This window comes from Taeniopygia guttata, chromosome 1, assembly GCF_048771995.1.
Source record: "Taeniopygia guttata chromosome 1, bTaeGut7.mat, whole genome shotgun sequence".
Classification (NCBI taxonomy): domain Eukaryota; kingdom Metazoa; phylum Chordata; class Aves; order Passeriformes; family Estrildidae; genus Taeniopygia; species Taeniopygia guttata.
In genome coordinates, this window is record NC_133024.1 from 112,274,429 (window position 1) to 112,283,402 (window position 8,974).

At 45.0% G+C, this 8,974-nt stretch overlaps 1 long non-coding RNA gene across 1 annotated transcript; it reads left to right on the top strand.

The window, feature by feature from the left end:
• Positions 1 to 746: 746 nt before the first annotated feature.
• On the top strand, positions 747 to 8,952 carry LOC140685086 (uncharacterized). Its single transcript, XR_012058287.1, has 2 exons — positions 747 to 1,161; positions 1,204 to 8,952. It is a non-coding gene; the product is annotated as an uncharacterized lncRNA (long non-coding RNA).
• The last annotated feature ends 22 nt before the right edge of the window (positions 8,953 to 8,974 follow it).

The window sequence follows — 8,974 nt, forward strand, 5'->3', positions numbered from 1 at the left end:
ACACAGAGACTGTGACACACGGAGACGGTGACACACGGAGACTGCGACACACGGAGTCGGTGACACACGGAGATGGTGACACACAGAGATGGTGACACACGGAGACTGTGACACACGGAGATGGAGACACACGGAGACGGTGACACACGGAGACGGTGACACACGGAGACGGTGACACACGGAGACGGTGACACACGGAGATGGAGACACACGGACACTGTGACACACGGAGACGGTGATACACGGAGACTGTGACACATGGAGACGGTGACACACGGAGATGGTGAGACACGGAGATGGTGACACACGGAGACTGTGACACACGGAACCGGTGACACATGGAGACGGTGACACATGGAACCGGTGACACACAGAGATGGTGACACAAGGAGACGGTGAGACATGGAGATGGTGACACATGGAGCTGGTGAGACATGGAGATGGTGACACATGGAGCTGGTGACAGATGGAGATGGTGACACACAGAGTCGGTGACATGGAGCCGGTGACATGCAGAGATGATGACACATGGAGCTGGTGACACACAGAGCTGGTGATAAACGGAGATGGTGACACACTGAGATGGTGACACACGGAGACGGTGACACACAGAGCCAGGGACACACGGAGCCGGTGACACACAGAGCTGGTGATAAACGGAGATGGTGACACACGGAGCTGGTGACACACAGAGCCGGTGACACACAGAGCCAATGACACGGTGCCAGTGAGACATGGAGCCAGTGACACACGGAGCCAGGGACACATGGATCCAGCGCAGTGCCACAGAGCGCCGGGCTGGGACACGGGCACAGCAGGATGGGACATGGGCACAACAGATGGAGGGGGCTCGGTGCAGCCAGGTGTGGAACCAGCAGGGGAGAGGGAATGTGTCCCCTGTCTCAGTGACACAAGTGACAGCCATGGTGCCAGTTTCCCCTGTCCCAGTGACACTGGTGAGAGCCATGGTGCCAATTTCCCTCGTTATAATGACACAGGTAAGTGCAGTGGTGCCTCGTCTCTGTTATACTGACACAGGTGGAATGGATGTCCCCTGTTTTAATGACACAGGTGAGTGTGATGTGCTGGCACCAATGCCCCCCCCTTTACAATGACACAGGTGAGTGCAATGGTGCAATTTCCCCTGTTACAATGGCACAGGTGAGTGTGATGGTGCCAATTTCCCCTGTTACAATGGCACAGTGAGTGTGATGGTGCCTGGCACTGGTGTCCCCTGTTACAATGGCACAGGTGAGTGTGATGGTGCCAATTTCCCCTGTGATATAACACAGGTGAGTGTGATGGTGCCAATTTCCCTTGTTACAATGACACAGGTGAGTGTGATGAGGCTGGAGCACATCCCACTGGTGAAGTGCCCCGGGCAGCGTGGCAGAGAGCAGAAGTGCCTGTGCCAGCCATGGCCCTGCCAGTGGTCACTGTCACCCCCAGCTGGGGGTGCTGGGGTCCACCAGCAGCCCTGGACAGGGTGAGGGGCTGAGCCAGGGCCAGGCAGCATCCTGGGGACCCGGTTTGCAGCTGAAAGAGATGGGGTGGGGCTGGAGGTAAGGCTTTGTAAGAGCTGTGCTGTAAAACTTCTCAGGTAAATCTTTTGCATGTAAAACCAAGGTGCCCATCCAAGGACGAGGGTAGGGGTGGATCAGGCGGTGGCACCACTGGGGAGCATCACAGAGTCACAGGATTAATTACGTTGGAAAACACCTCTGAGATCATCAAGTACAACCTTTGACCAAACATCACCTTGTCAAGCCGACCAGAGCACTGAGTGCCACACCCAATCTTTCCTTAAACGCCTCCAGGGACAGTAACTCCACCTCCCTGGAGGTGCTTTCCAATGTTTAATCACCATTTCTGTGATGAAATTCCTCCTGAAGGTCCAGGGAGACTGAGGGGGTTGTGTGTGTGAAATTTTCTTACAGCCTTTTTCTTCCTCCAAGAACTTTATGCCATTGCTGGTCAGTGAGTTGAACTGATCTGAAGATGTCAGGGGATTTTTATGATCAGCTTAAATTGTAAAAAAGGGACATAAAACTTCCCTGAAGTGTGTTTCCTACTAAGCAGAGTAACAGTAGCAAGTAGAAATTAATGGCACAGTGACTCAAAATGGAAAGGTTCGGCAAAGGGAAATTAATCGTTCAGTTTGGGGCATTGTGAGAAATTTCTGAAAATATTTTTTTTTTAACTTTGCTTTATTAGAAAAAGTATTGCTCAGACTTTTTAAAAGAAATAGCCATGAAAGCTGCAGGAAGAGGGTTTTTTTTGACCGGTTATAATATTTTGTTACTATTTCTTTGACTTTACAAACCTTCTTTTTTAAAGTCTAAAACGTTGCACTCTTGTTCCACTGACTTCAATGACAGTATTCTTGAAATGCCTTCCATACAGGTGTGTCTGAATAAAGCTGGAGCAAGAAAAGGGATAAACAACATCTAATGAGCACATTCCATCTCTGCTTAACCAAGCAGAAGTGCAGAAGGTTAAAATGAATTTTCAACTTGAATTAATCAAGCTAACGTGATTAATCAAGATAGCTTCATAAAAATGCTTTGGAAAGGATAATTGCTGCTTTTAGAACTTTTACAAAGCTGTCATTTGGCACTGCTGAGATTGTCCTCTCTACACCGAGGGGCATGAACCTCAGAACAGCTTAAACCTGTCTGAGGAGCAATTAGAGAGATGATAGAGCCAAAATCAGTCGTGTTAGAAAAGACCAGCACGTTCATTGACATTTTATTAATTATTAATTACTGCCCTTGTCAGCTTCTTCCTTCTTTGGCCTTCCTAATGAGCCACAGTGTTGGGATGAGTGAAACCTTGGGTGAGGATGGCTGGGGTAGGATGTGGTGAAGTATCTGAGTCCCCAGCGTGTGCATGCACAAGGTTACCCACGCTCAGGACGTTCAAAAGACCAGCTCCTAAATTTAAATGGAGAAGCATCTTGGTCACTTTGTGAATCACCAGGCAAGTCCTACCTCCCACTCCACTTCCCCTAGATGTTTCTTTCCAATTTTTCCTTTTTCTTCTGCTGGTGAGTGGGAGGATTTTCACCCTTTTTTCCCTTCTCCCCCAGCCCTTCCATGTGTGGGAACCCAGGACATCCCTCTGGCTGCCCTGGCTGTCTCCAGACCCTGTCAGGGGGCTCAGAGACCTTGGCAAGAAGTCAAAAACACCTGTGGCTTCGATTTTAGCCTGTGGAAAAAACTGCCAGCTTTGTATGAGGAATTACAAGCCACAAGGGTTTGAGCGGTGTGGTAGTTGAATTAACACAGGGTGGAAAAGTAGAATTTTGGGGATTTTTAGAGATGGGATCAAGGGGACAAGATGGAGGGATTTGGTCAAGTCCTGACCTTCTTCTCCGTCTTCTTGCCCTCCATGTCTTGCTGTGATGGGGACACTTTTCTATTGGTTTAAGGTGGAGAAACACTGTCTAACACAAATCATCAATATTGGCATGTTATTGTAAACATAGTACACGTAGGTTTTGGTATAAAATGTGAATACAGCCTGGTGGAAGAGCAGACAGAATGCCATGGCCTCCTTTCTAGACAGAGCTCAGCAGGTCAGAGAGAGAATGTTATAAGAAAGAGAAAATTAACAGCCTTGAGAAGCTAATCCTATGCATTCAAACTCCTTCTTTGGCTGTGCAGGCTTGGAAATGAGAACTTTTACATTCTTGGGGCCACCTCGATGTCCAGACCCCCAAGACTTCCAAACCCATTTCTGGATGGTGTGCACACTGTGAACTCCTAAGCAGCCCCCCACATTTTTTGTTCTGGGGTGTGTGAGGCTGGCACATGTGTCTGCACAGCTTGGTGTGCAATCCCACTCAAGGAGCTCCCAGGGAAATGGACTTCCTGGGATTCACTCAGTGAAACCTTCTGGCACTGCCACTGGGGCCACAAGTGTAATTTCTGTTTCCCCTGCAGGAGAATGGGACAAATTGTCATAATGGGAATGGCTTCAGACTGAAAGAGTTGGTTTAGATGGATATTAGGAAGAAATTCTTCCCTGTGAGGATGGGGAGGCACTGGGACAAGGTGCCCAGAGAAGCTGTGGCTGCCCCTGTGTGGGAAATGGATTTGTAGAAAATTCTCAAACACAGAAGGCTCACATAGTATGTATCTGTATGCCAACTTTAAGATAAGAAATACTGACTTAAAAATACCATAGAATAAGACAGGCATTGTTGAGAGAGAAATAGAACTAGAAACAAGTTTCAAAGAATAGCCTTACAAATATGACTAGATACTTTAGAGAAATAGAACTATGAAAGATGCATTGTAGTGGAACCCACGAGGGATAATTTTAATTATTGGCTTTAAGGCATTTACAGCATGGTGTGGCTAAAGCTGATAGGCCAAGAAACACTTATAGTGTATTGTAATTAAGAAACAGTTAACTTCTGATTGTAATAGTGTAAATTATAACCTCTGTACTGTCTCACCCTTCACATGAGACTGAAAATAAAAGTTTTTAAAATGCCTCTCAGTTACCTCATCTCTAAGTCAGAAAAAGACTTCATCCAACACCCCTGGATCCCTGGCAGTGCCCAAGGCCAGGTTGGATTTGGGGCTTGGAGCAGCCTGGGACAGTGGAAGGTGTCCCTGCCATGGCAGGGGTGCCACTGGATGGGCTTTAGGGTCCCTTCCAGCCCAAACCATTCTGTGATTCAGTGATAGAAAATGAACAGCATTTATACACCTTCATCTGTAAAATCATCAGGCCCTAATTTCCATGCTGTACTTTTATTTAACTGAGTCAAAGAAAATATGATCAGATTGTCTGAGCACTACAGCAGCAAAGAGCCACTTACTGATTAAAGCTCATTTGAGGTCAGTGCTAGAAACAGAAATAAGATTCTTAATTTCTTCATGAAAATGGGCTTGAAAGGAGGCTGGACCATTACAAGAATTTTGAGAAATGCTTCCCCATCAAAGAAATAAACATTGTTTTCTATCATGAAGAGCAAGGGAATTGAAACCCCTAGAAAAGACAAAGGCAGGAGAAAAGCTGCCCATGGGATTGAAATTGCTGTCTCTATCTTGCTGCCTACAGGATGCTGCTCTCCAGTAGCAAATCAGACCAAAGAGATGTTAAGCCATAACTTTTCCACCTCTGCCTCTGATTTTTTCCCTTTCTTTCTATGCTCTTCCTCCTTTCCTCTACTGTTCTCCAAAATATCTGGTGCTCTGCAAGGTGTTTCTTATTCAAAACAGATTTTGTTAGTGTTAGCTGTAGAAGTCTGAGACACACAGATCCCTCTCTGTCTCTAATGAGTTCTTTTAAATCTTTTAATTAGTCTGTTAGTGTAGTCACATTTTTCTTTAATCAGAAGCTTAGAGGAAAAGCTCTGGAAATAACAGGGCTGGGCCATTTCCTCTTTGTGTCACCTTTGTAAACATTGAGATGCATTTTCCCCCATTGTCTCCTTCCTTATTTTTACTCCAGAGGAGTCTGAAAGGCTGGACTGGACTTTCTGGTTTAGACTGCAGAAGTAGCTGAGACAAATTCCCACCAGGTTGCTTCCCACTGGTCTGAGGAATCCTGCTTTATCTCTTTCCAAGGAAGTCAGGTAATCTTTGCCTTGATGTAAAGATTCATGAAATTATGCTACCATGAATCTAGGCCAGGATAAATTCTCAAAAACCTTATTACATCAATTAAACTCATCTGATTTTTTTCTTTAATAATTTTTTTCCCCCTTTTTCCCTTTTTGATTATAACAAAGCCACAGCTCTTTGCAGAATTGCTGTGGGCCCTTAACGAGGAAAGCTTTGGACATAATCTTCTTCCAGATTTTCACACCCAGGAGGCCTCAGGATTAAACTTTTTTTGGCACAAATATCCTCACATTTTTTTATTTTGCCTGAATAAATCTGCACAACTGGAATGCTGTTCTCCAGTCCTCTCCTGCCAGCACTCCTTGGGAACCACATTCCATGCTTCCCCTTTGCCAGGTGCATTTCTCCTCTCCAGCACTGAAACCAGTGAGTTGTAGCTGGAAAGATGAAAATGTCATCATTCAGGGCAGGTAGATGAAGACATTTATCGTGGAGTTCAGGCAAGATGAAGTAAGAAATTTTATCACACAATGACAGAAGATGCAGCTTTGCTGCTGTCAGAGGGAGTGTAAATCTGAGAAGGAAATTTTTTAATACATCAGTTCCCCTGGCAACATTTTCTTTAGCTTTAGAAATGCTTTGTCTCTGGTTCAAACAGCTTTAATTGCTCTGGTTTATCCTTCAGTTTATTCTAAAGAACTTTTCAATGTGTGATAAAGTGCCAAGAAAAGGGAAACATCATTCTCTACACTCATAATGATGATTGCATTTTTCATTATTGCTTAAGGTCATGCTTTTTAGACTGTTCCTGAGGCTTAAATGGAAAACCAGATTTTTCAAGGAGTTCAAAGAAAGTGCAAATCTATCCTTTAAAACTGGTGCTCAGCACCTCTCTCTAGCAAGCACAGTGAGTCCAGCTGTGGGCACAGCAGATGGACAAATGGACAATTTGTCAGAGGAATGACACACAGGCACTGAGCCCAGGGCTCCAAATCCCACAGAAAACCTACCATGGGACCATGAAATTAGACCCCTTCACACACAGAATCCCACAGAATTGTCAGGACTGGAAGGAGCCTCTGAAGTTCATCTTGTCCAACACCCCCAGGCCTTTCTTATTTTCCTGATGATTTTGCAAGGGCTGCCAGTTATGGGAAACGTTCATACTCACACCTCTGAAAATAGAATATTAATGAATATTCCCCAAATGCCCCACAGGCATGGTCCAGAGTGGCACCAGCAGAGTAGGTGTGATATTGGGAGAGCTGTCTCCCTTTTGCATTTTCATAAAGTACATCCCTGTGACTGACATCTTGCTGCTCCCTTTGGGCATTCAGTTAAGATCACCAAGTAGAAATGGCAGGGGTTTTTTGGGGTTTTTTTTTTTGGAAATCAATGTTTCCTCTGCACTGTTTGTGATACCAGGTCTGTGACTGAAATTTGCCCTTTTGCAGTAAGACACTGTAAGGCTCTGGAGAGATGGTTTCAGATATTCAATTTCTTTTTGTGTGCCACAACCTCTGCTGTATTTTGGCTTTCTCCTGTAGAGGAGCAGTGAATTTATTTTGATATTCAGGCTGAGAGAGTTGGGGCTGTTCACACCAGAGGAATCTCCAGGGAGATTTTACTGCACTTTTCCATTATCTGAAGGGGCTACAAGAGTGCTGGAGAGGGATTTTGTACAAGGCTTTGTACTGATAGGACAAGGGATAATGGCTTTAAACTGAAGGAGGGTCAGTTTGAACTAGATATGAGAGAGAATTTTTTTACAATGAGAGTGAGGAAAACCACAACAGGTTGTCCAGAGAGGTGGTGGATTCCCAATCCTTGGAAAACTTCAAGGCCAGGCTGGACAGGTCTCTGAGTGAGTTGAAAATTAATTGAAAAATGTCACTGCCCATGGCAGAGGAGATTGGACTGGATGACTTTAAAGGTTCTTGCAACCCAACCACTTTGATTTCATGATTCAGTTTGGTCATTTCCTTTGAAACACTTGTAGACAGAATGAGATCTCCTAAAAGTTGAGGGAACTGGTGAGAAGATCTCAAGAATGCAGTAAAGACTGACATTTTAAAGGTTAAATCTTCCAGTCCTTTCCTCTTCCATCTCCCATGCACCTGAAGGTGGTGTGGCTCAGGAAACCTCCTGCCAGAGTCCCACCCTCAGGATAAGGGTGGGACATCCCCAAAATGGGTTGAGGTGCTGTAGCCCTGTTCTTTTGAGAGTTTTAACGTTCTTCTAAAAGTTCCTATGCCTTCTGATATTTACATATTTCAGCTGAGTTTTCTCACACACATGTTCATGTAAATAATGATTGCTTTGCATTCTTCTTTGTGGGTGGGGAGAACTGATGGACTGTTGGTTTGAGCAGTGTGGTTGGAGAAGTGGCAATTTCACCCTCCAATCCACTGTCACTTTGGCTGTTGTATATATAGTGGAGTCAGAAAATAAAGTTGGCTTTTCTGGGTTCTTTTTCTTTCCTTTTACATCTAGCCTACTTCTGTGAGTTATTTCATGTTGCAGTGTGACAAGGTGCCTCACAGCCCCTCACCCTGAGCTGTTCCACCCCTCCTCACCCAGCAGCACCCAGCAGCATCTCCCACTCCACATCCTGCCCCTGCTCCCAGCCCAGCTCTCTCTGCTCTCTAATCCCCCCTCTGAACCTTTACAAGCAGCAGCAGGTCCCTTTGTGTACCCAAGTCAAACATTTACTTACAACTGCTGTTTCAGCAGGAATAATTCAATTAAACACGAAGGGATTAGAGCTGCCCTGGAGATCCACGAGCTGGAGGTGCAAATCAACAGCACATCACTAATTTATGGCATTCCACATTCCTCCAGCTCTACACCGGAGTTTGTGGGGTGGAATTGTGGAATTGGAAATGGAACTGGGATTCCTGAGGAGCAGGAAGATGATTGCAGGCCTCTGTCCCTGCAGCCAAAGTCATAAATTAAATGAGGTCGGGTTGGGTCAGTAGCTGAACGCAAGGAATTTTGTGTACACGGTTCACTTGGGGAGATTCTAAGAAGGGACATGGATTTATTTCTGTTTTCCTGCAAAAATAATGCATTTTTGAATATGTGAAACATTATTTCTCAGCCATTGAAATCACCCAATTGCATTTTTCAGTGAAAATGTGGTTGAGTGAACTCTTTAGAAGAACAGCCTCCTATCCACTGTATTACAAGGCTTTGAAAAAAGTCTCTATTTGCTCAGCCAGAACATGTGCAAATTCAAGTCTGCTTTTTCAGGCTGGATCTCCTATGTGCTGCATATGTCTAAGTCCTGTGACAATATTTGTAGACATTCCTGGGAATATATTGCTGTCATGAACTAATGAATTGAAGTCCAGCTGTTAAAAAAAAAAACAAACCCTCAATAAAGATACATGAGA